The sequence below is a fragment of the Macaca thibetana genome, chromosome 7, assembly GCF_024542745.1.
Source record: "Macaca thibetana thibetana isolate TM-01 chromosome 7, ASM2454274v1, whole genome shotgun sequence".
In the NCBI taxonomy this organism is placed as follows: Eukaryota; Metazoa; Chordata; class Mammalia; order Primates; family Cercopithecidae; genus Macaca; species Macaca thibetana.
In genome coordinates, this window is record NC_065584.1 from 26304347 (window position 1) to 26323975 (window position 19629).

Here is a 19629-nt window from a genome sequence, read left to right on the forward strand (position 1 = left end):
TTGATAGGAATTACATTGACTCTATAGATTACTTTGGGTAGTATGGTCATTTTAACAATGTTAGTTATTCTGATCCATAGGCATGGGATGTCTTTCGATTTTTTTGGTGTCCTCTTCAATTTCTTTAATCAGTGGTTTGTAGTTTTCCTTGTAGAAGTCTTTTACCTCTTTGGTTACATTTATTCCTGGGACTAATTTTGTAGTTATTGTAAATAGGATTGCTTTATTTCTTTCTTAGCTAGTTCATTATTGGTGTGTAGAAATGCTACTGACTTTTGTATGTTGATTTTGTATCCTGCCAATTTGCCCAATTTATTAGTTCTCAGAGTTTTTCAGTGGAGTTTTTAAGTTTTTCTATATAAGATCATATCATCTGTAAAGAGGAACAATTTATTTCCTCTTTTCAAATTTGGATGCTTTTTATGTCTTTCTCTTGCCTGATTACTCTGGCTAGGACTTCCAGTACTATGATGAATAGGAGTGGTGAAAGTGGGCATTTTTGTCTTGTTCCAGTTCTTACAGGAAAGGCTTTCTGCTTTTCTTCATTCTTAGCTGTGGGTTTGTCACATATGGCCTTTATTATGTTGAGAGCTGTTCATACTATGCCTTATTTGTTGAGAGTTTTTATCATCAAGGAATGTTGAATTTTACCAAATGCTCTTTCTTTACCTATTGAGATGATTTTATGTTTTTTTCTTCATTCTGTGGATGTGATGTATCATCTTTGTTGATTTGCACATGTTGAACCGTCCTTGAATCCCTGGGATTACTCTTACTTTATCTTTTTTTTTTTTTTTTTTTAAGAGACAGGGTCCCACTCTGTTGTTGCAATGGCACGATCATAGCTTACTACAGTTTCAAACTCCTGGGTTCAAGCAATCCTCCTGCCTCAGCCTCCAAAGTAGCTGGAACTACAGGCATGTGCCACCATGCCCAGGATGTTTTTGTATTTTATAGAGATGGGGGGGGGGTCTCACTTTTTTAGTGTTTTTGGATTCAGTTTGCTAGTTTTTTGTTGAGAATCTTTGCATCTATGTTCATCAGGGGTACTGGCCTGTAGTTTGTGTGTGTGTGTGTGTGTGTGTGTGTGTGTGTGTGTTTTACAGTCTTCTTGTCCAGTTTGGTATCAGGATAATGCAGGCCTTATAAAATGAGTTAGGAAGAATTCTCTACTCTTCAATTTTTTGTAATAGTTTGAGAAGAATTGATGTTAGTTCTTCTTTATAAGTTTGGTAGAATTCAGTGTAAAGCAATCTGGCCCTGGGCTTTTCTTTGTTAAGAGACTTGTTGTTGCTGATTCAATTTCATTACTTGTTGTTGGTCTATTCAGATTTTCTATTTCTTCCTTGTTCAATATTGGTAGGTTTTATGTGTGTCCAGGAATTTATCTATTTTCTCTAGGTTTTCTAATTTGTTTACATATAGATGTTCATAATAATCTCTGATGATCCTCTTTATTTGTGTGTTATTGGTTTTAATGTATCCTTTTTCATTTCAGATTTTGTTTATTGGGGACTTCTCTCCTTTCCCTTGGTTAATCCAGCTAAAGGTTTATCAATTTTCTTTATCTTTTCAAAAAACCAGCTTTGTTTTGTTGATTCTTTTTGTTTGTTTGTTTTATTTTTTGGTTCTATTTTGTTTAGCTATGCTCTAATCTTTTCTTATTTCTTTCCTTTACCCAATTTTGAGTTTGGTTTGTTCTTGTTTTTCTAGTTCCTTGAGATGCATTGTTAAGTTGTTTATTTGAAATCTTCTAATTTTTTGATGTATATGTTTATTATTGTTTCCCTCTTAGCACTGCTTTTAGTCCATAGGTTTTAGTGTGTTGTGTTTCCATTTCAATTTGTTTCAACAAATGTTTTCATTTCCTTCTTAAATTTCTTGTTGACCCCATTGTTGTTTAGGAGCATGTCTAATTTCCATGTATTTGCTTTGTTTCCAATGTTTCTCTTATTATTTATTTCTAGTTTCATTCCACTGTAGTCTGAGAAGATACTCGATATGATTTTAGTTTTTAAAAATGTGTTGAACTTGTTTTGTGGTCTAACATATGGTCTGTCCTGGAGAATGTTACATGTGCTGATGAGAATAATTTGTATTCTGCAGCTGTTAGATAAATGTTCTGTAAATATATGTTAGGTTCACTTGGTCTGAAGTGCAGTTTAAATCCACTTCTTATTTTCTTAACAACAAATTTGACACTGTAATGAGATGTGGCTATAGAAAGTCTCTTGCCTCCCTTGTGGTGCCTGCGTCCTAATGTCTAGGCTAATGTGTTTTAGGTCATACATCTTTTTCTCTGATCCCAAAGTCCTTTGGGGAAAGGCCTGGGTCTTTGTAATTCCTTGAGGTCTCTTTTATAGTGACCTGTAGCCCATCTTCTCATCGAAGTTGTGCTGACATTCTTCTTCATATTAGAGATCCATTTGCACCCACCTCACTGCCTCAGGGGTACCTCTTCCTTCTATTCTCAAATTACTCAGGTTCTGGAAAAAAAGCTCCTCTTCAATGTGATACTAAGATAAGTTTTCCCCAAAAATGAGAGTTAATTTTTCATATTAGCTTCAAAGGAGAGAATGACTTCACAACTTTACATTGGGTCAAAGGGACGAAACATCATAAAAAGTTCTGGAGACTGAGCTACTGGAAAAGAGCAGCTTTCTTTGATAGAACTTACTGCTGCTGAGCACATCTGCCATGAGACTCAAGAACAAATCACATCACCACTTTGTGATGCATCGGGAAACTCAAACAAGTGTTTCAAACAGGGCTATCAACAAGATGTCAGCCCTTTCCAGTGGCAGTACCAAGGATGCTCATTGGTCTTTTCTTCTGTGAAATTGATAGTTGACTTTTCCTTAGGCTTGTGTGGAGTCCTATATGTATTAGTCTCCTAGGGCTGCCATAACAAAGTACCACAGACTAAGTGGCTTAAACAACAGAATGTTTTTTTGTTTTTTTTTTTGAGACAAATTCTGGCTCTGTTGCCCAGGCTAGAGTGCAGGAGCACGATCTTGGTTCACTGCAACCTCTGCCTCGTGGGCTCAAACCATCCTCCCATCTCAGCCTCCCATGTAGCTGGGGACTACAGGGATGTGCCACCATGCTCAGCTAATTTTTGTGTATTTTTTCTAGAGACAGGGTTTCACCATGTTACCCAGGAGGGTTTCACCATGTTACCCAGGCTGGTCTCGAACTTCTGGGCCCAAGCCATCCTCCTACCTCAGGTTCCCAAAGTGCTAGGATTACAGAAATATATTTTATCACAATTCTGTGCCTGGAAGTGTCCCGCTCCTTGGCTGGGAGACGGCCAGTTTTCTCCCTGTATCTTCATGTGGTCTCCCCTTTGTGGTGCCTGTATCCTAAAGTCCTCTTCTTGTAAAGACAGTCATATTGGATTAGGGCCCACCACAATGACTTCATTTCATCTTAAATACCTCTGTATGATACAGTCACAATTCTAAGGTACCAGGGCCAGGAATTCAACATGTATTGTGTGGGACACAATTCAGCCCACAATACTATGTAACTACAATTCAGAAGTTTCCTCCCAACCCTTCCCAAGAAAACCAATTTGATACTGTAAGCCCAACCTGTGTAGTATTTCTGGAGCCATTATATGCATTGCCACAAGCTATAGGAGCTGGATTTTGGATCCAGCATTTATAGCTTACTTCCCACAGATGTAATGAGGAAAGAGTTGTTTATGCTTATAATTAACTCTTAATAATAAGAGTTGTTTATGCTCAATCAGCCTTTTCACCTGCTTACCTACAGAATGACTTGGTGGTTCACCAAGGGGTTAGTTTATCCCACTGCTCTCATTGGCTTACACGCCAATTCAAAAGTCAATACTACATTAGTTCGTAAAAGAAAAACTCCAAAGAAATGGTATGAAAAATATCATTTAATCCCAATAATCAGCTGTGTGGATTAAACGATAATGTCTGTTGACTTGGTAAAGTTAAAATGCTTGAAAATATCTAGTAGTGAGTGGAGAATTGGGAATTTGCATGTGAGAATTGTGGGAAGACCTTTCTGGAGGGCATTCTTGGAGTCAGTGTCAGTTTAAATGTCATATTCTTTAACTGTTAGTTTATCCCAAGGAAATAATTAGACATGTGGCTGTGTGTACAGTACTGCAGTGTTTATATTAGCAAAAACAAAGCCCAGATATCTAACCAAATGTCAAATAACGTATGTTACATACATACAGTGGAATACTACGCAGTCATGGAAAGTAGCCCAATTACATTGTTAATTGAAAAGGTAGGTTACAGAATAGAATGTGTAATCATTTTGCTATATGGGCCTCTATTTAATTTTGCTATATTAGTGTGTGTGTATATGTATATTTCTAAATATCTAGGAAAAAGTTTGATAGAGTAGATCCCAAACTGCTAATAGTGGTTATCTAGAGGATATAGGACTTTTATTCCTTACTGCATTTATTTCTATATAATTTGAATTATTTATAAGCATACATTACTGTAAAAAATCAGAAAAAAATAGAATGAAAATATTTCTATTTAGAAATAAAATTAAATATATTACTGGGACTATTTTTAAATGTCTTTTATGACAGATATGTTTAGAGGCTGGCCTATTTGCTCAGGGGCTAGGAGCTGGCTTGTTTGCTTTGGGGAGGGATAGTCTTTCAAATATTTCTGTCTTTTCGGTATGAAAGAGCCATGAGCTAGTGGTTAATTTCTCACTAGCATAATGCTAGTTCCTTATTCTTTACAGGACGTAGGTATAGTATAATGGAAAGCCGTAGTGTTCAGAGTTTGACAGACCAGGGTTAAACATCAGCTGTAACACTTCCCTGCTCTGTGATATTGGGCAAATCATTTAACCTCAGTAGCCTTTAGTTTCCTCAACTGTAGAATGGAAATAATAATAATGATGACAATATTGAACTGCAGTTTTGTTCTGAAGTTTAAGTGAGACCAGGTACATAAAATGCCTGGAATATGACAAGGAGTAGCTTTTATGAGTATAACAATATAATGTACTTTTCAGAATTCCTTATATTTTAAAGCTAAGACTTAGCGAATGGGAAGAAATATTTTTAAAGTTGTGGAAAAACAGCTACATCTAACTAGAAAAAGTTTCATTTGATATCCTTGGCTAGTTTTCATAAATGCGGTTTCTTTTATTCTTTCAGTTCTCATTGACTGAAGGGTGGGCTAACCTGACATGCTTTGTGAAATGCTTGTGTCTATGGCATTTTGCTGCAGAACTGGAATCAGGAAGAAAAGCTTTCGTGAGAAGAGATGGGAGGGAGGGTAGGGTGGGAGAAGGGAGATGCTGCCAGATTTACTTGTATGAGTTGCCTCCCCTCTCCTGCTCCCCAGGACTGATTTGTTTATACAAATTGGTTGCCGTAAGCAACACATTATTAGTTTGATCCAGAATGTATCCCAGGAGACTTACTGCTTTCTCTTTTGCCAAATTATTGTCCTTTTCCCACAGAGGATGCTGGGATTGGGGGGCATTTTCCACTTTGGCATATTTCAATCCAGTTCTCCCCGTTTCCCTCAGTGTCTACTATTTGCAAGGCACTGTGTCATTTCACCACATTTAGAAAGCTACCTGTTGTGAGCTGTTAACCTTTATTTTCAACGTATGTGTTTTCTCCTAAACCCTCGGTACTGGTATCTAAGGAAAGAAGATGATATTCCTGGAGGAAGCATGCCCTACCCTTCCTGGGATGTAGTCCCCACTTATAACAGGATGGCTCTCCTGCCTCACTGACATGGGCATTGCCACTTGACTTGTGTTGGGGCCAGTGGAAAGCAGGTGGAAGTGACATTTCCAGTGCAGATTTCTCCGTGCTTCCACCACCACTCTTTTTCCTCTGTCAAAACCACTCATTATTGCTCACAGGTTGCCCCTCAGATCCTGGCTTGGACTCTGTTCTGGTGCTCTCTGGCTTCACTTGTCCCCATGCCCCACCTTCTAGACCGTGGTTCATGTACCCAGGACTCCAGGATCCTCTACCTTGACAGCCCCTGACTCTCTTCTATGGCCTCTTCCAAGATCTGTGCACCTAAGCGTGGACCAAGCTGCTCTTGTGTACCCCTAGACTTATGGGGACCGGGAATAGAGCTCAGATGTCTTGATCAGGAGGGCCCCACACAGCACACAGGGCCTTCACAGTGCAGGCTGGAGCAGTGCAGGGAGCAGGGAAAGGGAACGGAGCAGGCCCCAGGCCAGGGGCTACCTTGCCCTGCACTGTGACATTTCTGTGTGGAGCTCCAAGGAGTCAGAAATCAAAAGTCCATCATGGGATGGGCGCAGTCGCTCACTCCTGTAATCCCAGCGCTTTGGGAGGCTGAGGTGGGTGGATCACTTGAGGTCAGGCGCTCAAGACCAGCCTGGCCAACATGGCGAAAGCCCATCTCTACTAAAAATATAAAAATTAGCTGGGCGTGGTTGTGGGTGCCTGCAATCCCAGCTACTCAGGAGGCTAAGGCAGGAGAATCACTTGAACCTGGGAGGCGGAGGTTGCAGTGAGCCGAGATCGTGCCATTGCACTGCAGTCTGGGCAACAAGAGTGAAACTCCGTCTCCAAAAAAAAAAAAAAAAAAAACTCCATTATGGCTTTCTGGGTTGTTATGAACATAATATTGGTCAAGGAGTATAACACATACTTTAACAGTCTAGCGTGGTTTATACTTTTAAATGCTTAGACATGTATTATGTGAGCCAGCATCTGAACTCCTAGATCAGTACCTGTGAATGCCAGGGATGAGTCAGATGCTGTAGACAGGATCTGTTCTTTCAGCCTGAGCCCTGGAATCAAGATGAGGAACAGAGCTGCAGCTGACCCTTGATGGGTATAAATGGGAAAAATAAATCTTTGTAATGTTACGACATGAAGATTCTGAGATAATCTGTAACTGTGGCATAATTTAGTTTAGGGTTATGGATTCCAAAAGGAAAAAGTGACATTCATGGAAAACTTCACCTGTTTAAAATATAGTATTGGCAGAACTTTTGTTATAGTAGGTGGACTAGCACTATCTAGAAGAGTCTGGAAGGAATCCCAGGAGTTAATTGGAGCTCTGGGTGAGTGGGTATGTGCCCCATACACGCCCCCTTGCTCCCATTGTGCCTTCTCAATTGCTAGTGTTCAAATGCACTTTGAGGCCCTTTTTCCAGCAGTGATGATTTAGGTTAGCAATACATCCATCTTGCCTTGCTTCCCTTGTGACCTCCCAGAAATAGGATTCGGGGCCAGACTTTTGGAAACAAAACAAAACAAAAACTTATAAAATGAGGAAATATAAAGCAAGAAGCATAGCTGATCTTATTTTTAGTTTGCAAAATGTATCCCTTATCTATGAATTTACAATTAAACATATCCACCAAACCCTCTCCCTTCTTGTGTCAACAAGCACCGTCCTGGTGAATGCTTTTCAGGTCATATAAAGTAGAAGGGAGTTGCTGGAGCTAAGAGTGAGGTCTTTCTGACTTGGAACAAAAGTCATCTGGTGCTCACTGGAAGTGAAACTGTGAACTTGGCCTGAGGATATCAGATACAGACATTTGTAATAGCAGTTATGATCATTATCTTGTATGTGAAAAGTACATCTGTTTTCAAAAAGCTTTCACATACATGATTTTATTCATCCTTTATTACAGCCTGTGAGGTAAGCAGAAAAATGCCGTTCCTTTTTACAGAGGATGAGACTAGGACTTATTAAGTTTCAATGATTTGCCCACTGTTCTACTGGTATTAATATTGGTATTCAGAATATTAATATACCAATTATTAATATATTAACATGTATTATGTAAAATATTCCATTAGTGATTAATATGTTATATAATATTCTATATATTATATGTTGATATATATTAATAGTATGTAGATTATTTATATAATGTCCTTATCCAGGAGGCTAACTGCTGTAAAAAACCAAGATTTCAGTGACTCAGTATAGTTCATTTTTCATTCAAGCAACCGTTAGTGCGAGTTGGTGTCCGTGTGCCGTGCTCCAGAGTTCAGGAACCCAGGCTACTCTGTGTCCTCAGAGTCATCTAGGTGGTGGGTGGGACGTGGAAGTGCACAATCTATTGGCCAGAACTCAGGGCCTGGCCACAGCTTACTGCCAGCGGGGCTGGAAAATGTGGTCCAGCTCTGCGTCCTGAAAGAACACAAATATTCACAAGACATCTCTGTCCCAAAAGCTGAGGAAATCTTTAATGCTTGTCTCCCCTGATTTTAGGGGCCCTATTTAAGATCTATAGAGCCATTGTGTTTTTCTCCAGCTTTCAAGAGTGGAGTTTGATGAGTTTTGACACATGTACCCACCTGTGAAGTCATCACCATAATCAAGATAATGAACGTATCCACCAACCCCAATAGTTCCTCGTGTGCATTTATAATCACTTCCTCTCTCTCTGTCCCCCACCCCACTCCTAAGCACCCACTACTCTGCTTTCTGTCACTACAAATTAGTTTGCATTTGCAAGAATTTTGTGTACATGGAATCATACAGTAGGTTCTCTGATTTGCCTGGCTTCTTTTACTCAGCTTATTTTGAGAGTCATCTATATTGTTATGTGTACTAGTAATCAATTATTTTCTTTCGATGGGTAGTATTCCATCGTAGTGTTACAGCGGAATGCTCTGTTTTATTTTATTTTTAAAAAAATCAAATGCAACTTTTTAGTGTTTGAGGAGCAAGTAAGTGACTGCTTCTTGATACTTTACCTTACAGTCTGAAAAAGCTAAAAATTTAGCCTGGCCTTCTTTGGCTCATACATGACCCTAGTCACAAGAAAAGGAAGATTAGATTGAACAGGAACTATGCTGTTCTTGGCTCTGAACTTTAAATTGGGTAGTCTGTTAAAAAAGTGCTGGCCACCTGATATCGACCTAGTACTGTACCTCAGGGCCTTGGGAATGTGAAAGAAATAAGATGGTTCTTCCCCACAGTGATGGTTGGAGATCTGCACTGTCTTTGCTGGTCACTTACCCCTGAGCTGCCATCCACCTTGTGTGCCAGGTTAATCCCAGAGCAGTACTGTTCTGCCTGTGTCCCTCCTGCATTTACAAACCTTCAATGATTTCCCCTGCCTAAAACCTGACTTTTTTTTGAGATGGCGTCTTGCTCTGTCACCCTGGCTGGAGTGCAGTGGCTCAATCTCGGCTCACTGCAAGCTCTGCCTCCTGGGTTCACACCATTCTTCTGCCTCAGCCTCCCGAGTAGCTGGGACTACAGGCGCCCGCCACCACGCCCGACTAATTTTTTCGTATTTTTGGTAGAGACTGGGTTTCACTGTGTTAGCCAGGATGGTCTTGATCTCCTGACCTCGTGATCCACCCGCCTTGACCTCCCAAAGTGCTAGGATTACAGGCGTAAGCCACCGCACCAGGCCAAACCCTGACTTCTTTAGGCTGACATCCATAACTCACTCCGGGGTTTAACCTTTCCTAGCCTCAGTTTGCCATCTATTACAATGGGGATGTTTTAGGGTAGCTGTGTTTATTAAATGAAATAAGACAAAGAACCTAACTAGGTGCCTAGTAGATAATACATTTTCAAAAATTAAGGTTTCCTTTCCTTCTACCCCTTCTTTCCTCCTGCCCTTTCTTTCCTCCTGCCCTTTCTTACTTCCCTCCACTTTTCCTGCCTGATTGGCCACCACTTCCCTCTATCAAATGTCCTCTTCATCCAAACCAAACTCTTCTTTGCTCCCTACACACACTCTTTGCTTTCCTCCTTTGGGCCTTGGTTTTCAGTGTTCCTTTGCTGTGGAACCAAATGCTGCATTTCTGTCCAGGTTCAGCTCAATTGGCAGCACCTCCGGGAAGTTTTCCTTGATTCCTTATACCTCCCATTAAGGATCGAAAAAACCAAAGTGTTTCTCTCACTCTTAACCTCAATACAGAATGTTTCACCTCTGGTCACCAAAATATGTGAGGATTGCTTCCTGCTAACAACCAGTTCTCCAGCAGACACCAGTGAAATGCTCTATAATTTAACTCAATTCTGACACTATCTACCGGGACATAGTGTCAGACCCTACAGGTTGAGGACTCAGTCCACAGACTATCCCCCTCTTAAGATACCAGTTGCTTCAGCTATACATCTGGGATTCTGATGACTCCCTCTTTAAATTTAATTTGCTAGAGCAGCTCGCAGAACTCAGAGAAACACTGTACTTATATTTACTGGTTATTTATTTAAAGGATAACAGCCAGACAGAAGAGACACGCAGAGCAAGACATGTGGAAAGAGCGTCCACACCCTCTCTGACACTCACGTGTGTCCACCTACCTGGAAGCTCCCTGAACCCTGTCCTTTTGGTTTTCTGTGGAGGCTTTATTATATAGGCGTGATTGATTCCATCATTTGCCATTGATCGGGGATCAACACAACCTTCAACTCGTCTCCCCTTCCTAGGTTGGGGAGGAGGCTGTAAGTTCCAATCCTTTAATCACATGGTTGGTTCCCCCGGCAACCAGCTCCTATCCTGACATTGTTCAAAAGTCCACCAAGGGTTGCCTCATTAGGACAAAAGGTGCTCCTTTCACCCAAGAAATTCCAGGGAACTTAAGATGTCTGTGTCAAGAATCGGGGTCAACAACCAAGTATTAGAACAGAAGATTCTCCTGTCACCTGTATCTACAAGAGATTTAGGAGTTCTGTCTTAGGAACCTGGGGTAGAAACCAAACATATTTTTCTTTTTCTTTTTATCTTCTTTTTTTAAATCTTATTTTCTTTTTTTATTTATGATGGAGTCTCACCATATTGCCCAGACTGTTCTTGAACTCCTAGGCTCAAGTGATCCTCTCACCTCAGCCTCCCTAATAGCTGGGATTGCAGGCACATACCACTGTACCTAATTTATATTTCCTATTATATCATAATGTGACACCCCCATATACATAAAGCGACACCACAAAGTAAGACTGACTTCTTTGCTATCTCAGCAGCTGCACTATGTCAGTCACCACTTCCTGCATTCTCATGTTCATACTTTCTGTTGTCTTAGGCTTTTTCTCTTGCTGTTCCCTCTGTCTGGAAGGTCGTTCTTCAGGATCTTCGTACGGCTCACTCCCTCACTCCGTTCATGTCTCTGCTCAATTGTCACCTCCTCCTACAGGTCTTCCCCAACCATCCCATGAGTAAAATAGGGTCTCCTGTGCCCTCTTTCTTCTCTACCTCTTTACTCTCCTTTGTCTTTCTCCATTGCAGTTAACCCCACTTGAAATGATTTGTCTGATTTGGATTGTCCTTTGCGCCCACATGAACTCGATGTGCACAGGGACTTTCTGTTGTCCTTGGCGTATCACTGGTGCCTGGCACATAGTAGATGCTCAATAATTATCTGCTGAACAGGTGAATTTACTACCACATTACACTGTAATCTGTATCAGATGTGCCCGGAGGGTAAGAGCAATATCAATATCTGATTCATTATTAGATCACTTCCCACATGTTACCCATAATAGTATACAGTAAATATTTGATTGAAACACAGAGGTCAATAGTGAAGAGCACATTTCCCAGGGTCCATGTGACTTGACTTCTGTTTTAATCCGAGGTTGCTGAGCACCCACCATTTCCCAGGCACTGCCAGACACTTTCGTATACATTGTCTTCTCTAAAGCTCACAGTGATTTTCACATCCTCAAATTTATTATTACAGTTAGAACCTTGGGACTAAGACTAAGAACCTTGGAAAAGTTCTGCAACTTCCCCAACAGCTACCTCCTTTCCTGTCACTGCTGTAGCTCCCACCCTCTTTTCTACCCATGGTCATCCTCATCCCTGCTCCTGCTGATCACTCATCTGAGGTTAAAGCCTCTCTGCCCAGCGTCTTTGGCTTTCATTCATTCACCCACTAATTCATTCACTCACTCAATCCTGAGCCATCTTGTATCCTTCAAATCCTTGTTAATGGTGAGGAGATAGTCCTACCTTTTCTACCTGTACTTTGTGCTCCATATAATTCCTTAAAGTCGCCTGACTTCCCTTCTTCTCCTTGTGGCCCTAATTCCCTCAACCTTGGAAGGACTGGGATAGTCTCCTTTCCCCATGGTGACTTTCTTGCCATGTTGAGCTGTCATCCTTCCACATTTTTCCACAGACCAGCAGGGTCCACTTCTATCACCTCTTAATATTGTGTGTATAGCTGTCTCTCTCTCTCTCCCCTTCCTAAATTCTCTCTCTCCTAAATATGCTCCATTAATTCTTACTCTTTTTTTTTTTTTTGAGACGGAGTCTCGCTCTGTCACCCAGGCTGGAGTGCAGTGGCCGGATCTCAGCTCACTGCAAGCTCCGCCTCCCGGGTTCACGCCATTCTCCTGCCTCAGCCTCCCGAGTAGCTGGGACTACAGGCGCCTGCCACCTCGCCCGGCTAAGTTTTTTTTTTTTTGTATTTTTAGTAGAGACGGGGTTTCACTGTGTTACCCAGGATGGTCTCGATCTCCTGACCTCGTGATCCGCCCGTCTCGGCCTCCCAAAGTGCTGGGATTACAGGCTTGAGCCACCGCGCCCGGCCTATTCTTACTCTTAAAATAATTTTTTTTGGTCGTGCTTTCACTCATTTTGGTATTTTTGAATGACTTTTCTTCAATTAGGTTTCAAGTCCAAGTGTAGGTTTTGGCAGGACTGACTCCATAGTAAATCCAAGAATATTATTTATTAAACTTATAGAACCCATAGAGATACTCTGAAATCTGGGTCTTCTCTCAGCTTCCGTCTTTGTCTCTCCCTTCAGCCCTTTCCTCTGTCTCCCTTGTAGGTGCATGCCTTTTCCTGTGGCAGCGTATCTGACAGTCCAGCTGTGTCCCCAGAACCAAAAGAAAAACGATGACTCTTGAGAGGTGACAGCCTGGATATTCTTACCCGGCAGCTTCCTTTATTGTTGAATGCATCTCTTCAGACCATCCCTGCACATTCCATTAGATGGAAATGACAGGAAGTGTTTGCGGTGGGGAAGGATATACTTGGTTGTTTTTGAAAGGGTCATGATTAAGATACATTGAGACTCCTTCTCTCTACCTTTTCTTCTTTCTTCTAGTTCTTTCTCATTTTTTTTTTCTTTTCTTGCCATTACCACAGAGTTAATTCTCGAATAGTGTCTTTGAGACTGTCACTGGCCAGTCTTTATATAAAGAATGGGTCACCGTTTTTAGTGCCAATTCTTATGTTTAAAATTGGTAGGCCAGGTGTGGTGGTTCACACCTGTGATTCCAGCATTTTGGGAGGCTGAAGCAGGCAGATCACTTGAGCCCAGGAGTTTGAGACCAGCCTGGGCAATATGGCAAAACCCTGTCTCCACCCAAAAAACAACAATAATAACAACAACAAGAACATCAAAAAATTAGCCAGGCGTGGTGGTATGTGGCTGTAGTCTCAGCTACTTGGGAGGCTGAGGTGGGAGGATTACTTGAGCCTGGGAGATGCAGGTTGCAGTGAATCGAAATCACACCACTGCACTCCAGCCTGGGTGATGAGACTCTGTTGCTAAATAAATAAAATTGGTAGCAAGTCATTGGTCCAAAGAGCAGCCAGCTCCCTGTTATTACACACCAGACTATGATAGGACATTTCTCTTTCCTTGTCTTGCTGTTTTCCAGTCTTCTTTCTGCCCCATTTCTGCCTTAGACTTGCCAGTAGTTTTCTGCTCAGCTTCACTTGGAGAAGTAACAACAGCCAATGTGCTTCATACCCTACAAAAGGACATGTCCCTCTTTCTTTCCACGTGCCCAGAAAGGGCATTTTGGAGACAGTTGGCTAAGAGGAACTGGAAGTAGAAAGAGAGAAAGATATGAAGAGCTTGCGTGAGGCCTAGAATTCTAGTTCTTTGCCCTCAGAATAATAAAAGGGGTTTGCTGTCACTGTTTTAGAGGTTCTAGAAGATTGGTCAAGCTTTCCTCTTAATGATTCAAGGCTGGATGATGAACCAAATACATTACCCACTTCCTTTGTGTTGTAAGTAAGCTCCATTGTATGTGATGGAACTTGAATTGTATCCTAATAGTAAATGAAGCAAAGGGAAAAAGTAGTTGAGGGAGACAAAATGAACAGTCTTTCCACAAATCTAATATTTCACTTCTTTATAGGTGCTTCTTGCACCTCACTTCTGGCAGAGCGGAGGTGGGTATTAGATCTGGCCAATTGCCAGTGCCCTGGAGGTGGCCCAGTGACTTAGAGAAGGCTGATTTAATGGAATCCTATCTGGCCTTTCAGCATCAGAATCGCTTCTGGCCTTATTGCCATGCTTGAACCTGACATCCATTCTCATTGGGTTTGCTTAAGAGTAGGGCAAGCTGCAGGTGCTGTGTAGCATCTGCCTCAGGGATGAGCCTCTTGGCTTTAGAGCAGAAACCTTGGTAAGGGCATGTATTTAACCACCTGCCTCTACGAAGAAATAGAGGCGGTTTCCGAACAGGTGTACAAATCTAAATGTTTTCCTTAGAAATCTGAATGCCACCTGCCATGACAAGCTGATCTCCCTTCTGCTTCTTAAATGGCACACTAACTTCCTGACACAAATGAAAAATACAACTATAGAACTATTCAAAACTAGAAAATCATGTTGATACCAAGTAGCTTAATATAATGGAATATGAACTCGGCGTCACCAGGGACATGATGGGGTAACTTGCCAATATCCCAAGTGAAGCTCAAGTTCTTGTACCATAGTGGCTGCCTCTCGTCTTAAAGGACTTGCTCTCTAGAGAGGAAGCTCATTCCATGTTCATGCAATGTTACGGTTAACAACTAGTCCTGTGGCAACAAACTGCCTGATTGGAATACTGGCTTCCCTACTTACTAGCCGTTTAAATCAGTACTAAACACTTAACTTTTCCGAGCTTTGTTTTCTTCATCAGCAAAATTAGAGCCATAACAGTAATGATTTCATAGGGTTGTTGAAAAGATTGAAAGAAAAAAAAATGTATTTAAAGCTCTTAGAGTAGACTCCCTGACTGTCTGAGGATAGACTGCCATCATGAATGACATGGTAACTATCTGAACTAGAAAGTTCATGACCAACCGATGACTTCAGAGGAAACAAATGTTCATTGATGTCCTTCACCCCGGGAAGGCAACAGTACCATACCTAAGACAGAAATTCGGGAAAAACTAGCCAAAATGTACAAGACCACACTGGATGTCATCTTTGTACCTGGGTTCAGAACTCATTTTGGTGGTGGCAAGACAACTTTCTTTGGCATGATTTATGATTTCTGGCATTGTGCAAAGAAATATGAATCCAAACATGGCTTTGCAAGACATGGTCTGTATGAGAAGAGAAAGACCTCAAGAAAGCAACGAGAGGAACACAAGAACAGAATGAGGAAAGTCAGGGGGACTGCAAAGGCCAATGTTGGTGTCGCCAAAAAGAAATGAAGTGTCTAGCAGTGAGCTGGAGACTGGATCACAGCTGAAGGGGTAAAGGCATTGCAATGATGTTATCTGTGGCCATTGTGGATTTTTCACAGGAAGGTTAATAAACTAAAAACTTTCATGTGGAAAAAAAAAGCTCTTAAAATAATGACCGATATAATAAATATGCTTAATGGATAGATGTCAGCTCTTCCAACAATTTATTATTATTATTGTAATTATTATAGTTATTATGACAATGTCTTGAATCCGTAAAGAACAAATCTAACCTTTTTATCATATGACAACTTCTTCCCTGTTTGAAAAGTGCTAAAGTCCTCAGTCCCACATAGTCTGCTTGTCAATTTAATTCTATGGAAATGGCAAAAAGTTGTAGATGACAGTAAGTTCAAGGCATTGAGGTAGGTTTAGTATACTCAAGCCCACGTGGGGAACATACGGTAAGATGTTTTTAATATCTGAGTAATGATGCCTTCTTCCCAGGAATTTCTATCCCCCAAAGAGAGGTTTTTAAAGAGTAGAAGTAAAATAAGTCTAAAAGGAAAATGGTTGGGTTTTTCTTTGCCGGCTCAAAGGTAATCCTTGCTTTATGATGCATAAAAAAATTTTGCTTTTTTGTGTGTCATTTATGTGATAAAATCTTAGAGATTTTGAAATGCAAGTGTGACTTTTTTCAGAATCATCCCGAACGTACAAAGCAAGCTGGATATCCTCATTTGCTGATAGATGGTGTTGGGTGAATAACCTCATAACTTTCAGAGACCATGGACGATCTGGCCCGAAAAGTGCCCATCTGTGGCAGCGGCTCAGGGAGGCCCCCAGCCTCTGCCGACCTTCCCACCGCTCCCCAGCCATGATGCCCAGGAACTTCTCCAGGAATTTGGTTTTGGCAGGCCCAGGGGCTGGGAGAGAAATCCAAGTGCCTAGTCTGAGGGGGTTATAACCCCATAAATATGTTTATGGACCATTTTATTGCCGACTTCTGGCTTTAAAGGAGAATCCACTGTTTTGTTTGAGAATAAAAATCAGTTTCTCTCAGACAGTCACGCAGGAGTTTGTTCCCTGGGAAGATGACAGACCAAATCTTCATTAAACTGTTGAGGAATGAGGGCGAGCAGGGTTTCCTCTGGCCCTTCCCACAGTGGTTGGCAGCAGTTAGGCTAGGATGTGTGAGCCCCTCAGAGCCTTTTGTTTGGTTTCTATGGCTCTAACCTCAATTAGCTGCTCTGCATGGAGAGGAGGGACAATGCAGCTTTTAACCCAAGTCCAACGGCTTCAGTATGGGTCTCTCTTTTCCCCCCTCTATCCATGGCTGGATTTAGGCCTAGAGGCCTTCTTTGTGAAGCGATTTGAGGGTCTCCAGTGAAAGTTCATTGTTTCTATTGGTGGGCAGCGGATGAGGGTATGGGAGGAAAATGTCTAGGGTCTAACAACACTTTGCCTGATACTGGTTCGTGGCTCTGTCCCCTCCCTCCCAATAGTATTGAACTGTGGTCATGCAGAAGTCTGTGCTGGAGTCACTGACACATCAGATCCAGTCCTGGCTCTGCCTTTTCTAGGCAGTTTTCCAGCCAGTGAAATGGGGTTGGTCCAACCCCCTAGAACCTCTGAGTGGAATAATTAAAAGAACAAATGTAAAGAAGTTAGCGCAGTGTCTGGCGCATAATTCTTCTATCCACGGTTTCCAAAGACACATGGGGCTAAAGTCTCTTTCTTGCTTCCAGCAAGTACCCAAAGCATCTGTGGCAGTCATAAAGAAATAATACAGTCTAGCAGTCACTGAGAAAGGCTGGTTTTTTATCTCAGGAAGAGAAAAGCTTGAATTGCTTTAGCCTTGAGGTATGTACACATGCCGCTGCACGTGCACACACAAGCCTGCACACATATACACCGGTTTCTCAGGTGCTTTTGACCCATAGCTGGATCGCTGAGTACCACCTGCATGTTTTGCCCCATGGTTTTGGTGGTGCCATTTCAGAGTGGACCAATGGGAAATTATTTAGCAGACCCCAAATGTGAGCACAGCTCTTAGTCATAGTCTCTTCTGCTTCATTCCTTTCTCTAACTTAATCACTAAGCAGCTTGTTATGGCTCGTTCTCCAGAAAGGTAGAGAGAAGTCTATTGCATAGTCCTGACTGTAAGGCCAGCTAATCCTTGGTCATGCAGGACTTCTGAGTAGGTGCTAATAGATGGTGTGAAAGGAGGTAATTTTTGCCCTGAGGGAGCTAAGCTAGGAAAATAAAACTAGCACACCTGCAATAATTAGCCACCAATTAAGTGCTAAATCGTGTGCTACTGACAGTGTTGGAGTGCAGTGTGGGTGAGGGGAAATTTGAGGGTGGACACTGGCTCTCTTGGTGCTTTGGCAAGATTCAGCTGTGCCTTGCTGAACAATTGAGCCATGTTGTAAAAAATACATTTTTAATAAATATGTGACAGCTTTTCCCACTTCTTTTTAAAAATATTAGATCAGAATTTTAAGACATTTTATTATAAAACACTACCATAATGTAAATGAAATTTTAAGAAAGAAAAAAGACACCATCTCTAAATCCTAAAGCCCTTACACAGTTCATTTATCAAAGACCATAACTGAGTCTCTACAGTGTCCAGCTCAGTGCCTAGTACACAAGGGGAGTGTTTGTGAGTGGTCACCACGACTGTTTACCATCACAAGTATCCAGATACAGCTTTGTAAAGGGTGCCAGACCAGCACCTCTCACATGCCAGGTTCTCCACTGCCTTACTGCATTGAATTCTTCTCACAGTGCCGAGAGGAGGTGGTGGTATGCTGAGGCTTGGCATGGTTGAATAACCGGGGGAGTGCTAAGGAGCATCCCACGTCAGAGTGTGCAGATGTTTTTATTAGGCCATAGAGCCTCCCTGAGATACGACAGGATAGACAGGTGGATATCTAGGATAAAGTACTTCTCCCCCAACACGGGATGGTGTTAATATTCCCCCTCTCCCTCCCGTGGAGGAAGATTACCCTTACCCTACAAAGGGCATTTTCATTCCTAACATATCAGCGCCAACAAGTCCTGTGGTTTCTGCCCGCCTGATTTTCAGGTAAAGCAGGCTTACCTGTTGGTACTTGTGCAGCTTTGAAGAGTCGGCTGTGGGCCCAGCTGGTCTAAGACAAATTAAAGCTGACTCAGGTTCTCCTGTCTAGGATTTCCCCCACCCCTTCTCTGTCTTTCCCACTAAACGGTTTAAGCCGTAGGTAGGCTGGTTGATCCATACTTTTGGTCTGAGTTGACTGTATGTTTTAGTTTCCTAGGGCTGCTGTCACAAATTACCACAAACTGGATGACTGAAAACAACAGAAATGTATTCTCTCACAGTCTTGGAGGCTAGAAATCTAAAGTCAACATGCCAGTGGGCTTTCTCCTAGTTGCTGGCAGTCCTTGGCTTTCCTTGGCTTGTGGTAGCGTAACTCCAGTCTCTGTCTCCATCTTCCCATGATGTTTTCCCCTGTGTCTTTATGTCTCTTCTTATAACGACACCAGTGGCTGGATTTAGGGTTCACCCTAATCCAATATGACCTCGTCTTCACTTGATTACGTCTGTAAACACCCTATTTCCAAATGAAGTCACATTCATAGGTTCTGGGAAGTAGGACTTTGACATCATAGTCCATTTTGTGTTAATTTATAAAGAAAAAGATATTTGGCTCATGGTTCTTCAGGTTGTACAAGAAGCATGGTGCTGGCATCTGCATCTGTTGAGGGCCTCAGGCTGCTTCCACTTATGGTAGGAAGCACAAGGGAAGCTGGCATGCGCAAAAGTCACATGGTGAGAGAGGCTGTGAGAGAGTGAGAGGGGAGGTGCCGGGCTTTTCTTGACAGACAGCTCTGGTGGGAACTAATAGAATGAAAACTCACTTGCCCCCTGGATGGCATTGATCTATTCATGAGGCATCCGCCCCATTACCCATACATCCCCCATTAGCCACCCCCCTTCAGCACTGGGGATCCAATTTCAGTGTGAGATTTGGAGAGGACAAACATCCAAACTGTAGCAGACATCAGCCTGTTTTTCAACGGACACAGTTTAACTCAGTACACCGAGTGAACCCTCAAAGCACCTCAGGCCAAGTCAAGGTGATAGCAATGCTGGTACATCTTTCCTTTGGAGAAAATTGATGTCTTCTTACCTCTCTGTAGATATAGTTCAAGGCACTGAGGTACGTTTAGTATACTGAAGCCCATGTGGGGAACATACGGTAAGATATTTTTAATATCTGA

General features: G+C 41.9%; 1 protein-coding gene and 1 pseudogene across 5 annotated transcripts in view; both read left to right on the forward strand.

Moving 5' to 3' along the window:
- STON2 (stonin 2) overlaps nt 1-19629 on the forward strand; it is a 175750-nt gene that overhangs the window by 87695 nt on the left and 68426 nt on the right. The window lies entirely within an intron of this gene.
- On the forward strand, nt 12916-15499 carry LOC126959487 (40S ribosomal protein S24-like; annotated as a pseudogene). Its single transcript, XR_007727545.1, has one exon. The product of XR_007727545.1 is annotated as a 40S ribosomal protein S24-like (transcript).